The sequence below is a fragment of the Lactuca serriola genome, chromosome 8 (assembly GCF_051521515.1).
Source record: "Lactuca serriola cultivar US96UC23 chromosome 8, Lser_US96UC23_V15, whole genome shotgun sequence".
Lineage (NCBI taxonomy): Eukaryota > Viridiplantae > Streptophyta > Magnoliopsida > Asterales > Asteraceae > Lactuca > Lactuca serriola.
Window position 1 is genome coordinate 257,828,504 of NC_136415.1, and position 1,837 is coordinate 257,830,340.

General features: G+C 37.6%; 1 non-coding gene across 1 annotated transcript; it reads left to right on the plus strand.

Moving 5' to 3' along the window:
- Positions 1-216: 216 nt before the first annotated feature.
- Positions 217-323, plus strand: LOC145071682 (small nucleolar RNA R71). Its single transcript, XR_013690690.1, has one exon. It is a non-coding gene; the product is annotated as a small nucleolar RNA R71 (small nucleolar RNA).
- Positions 324-1,837: the final 1,514 nt, after the last annotated feature.

Sequence of the window (1,837 nt, forward strand, 5' to 3'; positions counted from 1 at the left end):
ATCAATGCCGCCATATTATCGGATATTAAGTTCACTGTCCCACGTGTTGAGTCTCCCCTTGGGTTACGGTATTCTCTAGAGTGCTTAGAGATTTCTTTAATTAGCTCCTTTATAACACCTGGATTTTTCTTTGTAAGTGGTCCTTGAGAATCAAGGAGTTTCCTAGTTGTCACGTTTACTCCATTATAGAAAATGGAGACTTCTTGTTGAATGTTAAGATCATTGTGGGGGAAGCTCCTCAACAAACCCTTATACCTTTCCCACGCTTCATAAAGCGACTCTCCAATTTGTTGTTCAAAATTTGCAATGGCTTTCTTTAATTTTGCTATTTTTGAGGGAGGGCAAAATTGATTAATGCATTCTTCACGCAGTTGAGCCCATGTAGTGATGGATCATGGAGGGAGTGCTTTTAGCCCATCTTTCGCGGCTCCCTTAAGTGTAACCGGTAGCATACGAAGCAAAAAATTATCAAGAGGAACATTGGGGATGTTAAAGTAGTCGGCTATATCGTTGACCTTGTCGATGTGCTTGTACGCGTCTTTGTGATCTTTCCCGTAGAATGGGATGTCCTTGAGTTGGGCTAGTATGTGGCCTTTTAGTTCAAAATTAGCAGTTCCTAGAATTGCGGGTTGCACAAGTCCCGACCCAGTATCATCACACATTCTTCTTTTGTACCCGCCCATGGTAATATCCGTAATGTCAGCCATGGAGTGTTATAGTGCTCAAAACCCAACAATAGGGTGCAAACCCTAAAATTAGGGTTTTTCGTTTGACAATTTGTATGTTAGTTAGGATATATGCTTTGGAATATTGTAATATGCATGTATAATTAGAGAAAACATAGATCCAAAGCATTTATGGTTGCATGTGTACCATAGGAGTGTTATAGTGCTCAAAACCCAACAATAAGGTGCAAACCCTAAAATTAGGGGTTTTCGTTTATAGCACCTACTCGTCAAGTAGGGCCTAGATCCCACGTCCTCGAAATGTTCTCTACTCGACGAGTCGGGGCTCCCAACTCATCGAGTCCCAGCATCAAAACCCTAAAACTTATAAAATTAAATAATACATGGGACAAGTGTTACAATTTAATTATAGTCATGTTATTAGGAACTTATAATAAATATTTGGGCTATTATTATGAGTTATATAAGTGTCATTGTAATGCCTTTTTAACTACTCGTGGTACGGTGAATCCGATTTGAAGGGCCGATTGGGTTGTTGGATTTCAGAAGTGCTTTAATGCCAAAATGGTCCTAACACCTAGTGTTTCATATCTGGCCTTTTTCTGTACATAGTAGTTGAGAAGCATTGTTTAATGCTTATATAATAATAATAATAATACTATGTCACAACTAGGAATTTGATGCCTTGTAAACATTAAACAATGATAACAAATGTGAGCCAACAATGTGAAAGCATGTATGATGCTCATTCAGTAACAACAAAACATCATCAAATTCTTCATTCAAGCACTACAAATAGTCAACAAAGAATTGGAAAACCCTTGAAATCCCTGTTTAAGTCCATTTTGGGCTAGGATTTCCTTATTGGACCTAATGGATCAATAAGTTTCCAATTTAACTATCTTGAACCTGGAACCCTCAAATGGGCCCTAATTGGACCCATAAACATGAAACTTAATATTTTGGGCCTTATAAGCCTAAAATGAACTAGGTTATCTTTAATGGGCCTTATTGGGTCACAACAAATTTAAATTATCCCTAATAGGTCATAAAAATCATTCTTTGATTTTTATTGGGCCAAAAATCATCTAACATAACCATAAAATGGGCTTAAGCATACAAGGCCCAATTCTTTTATTTTCCCCTCTCCT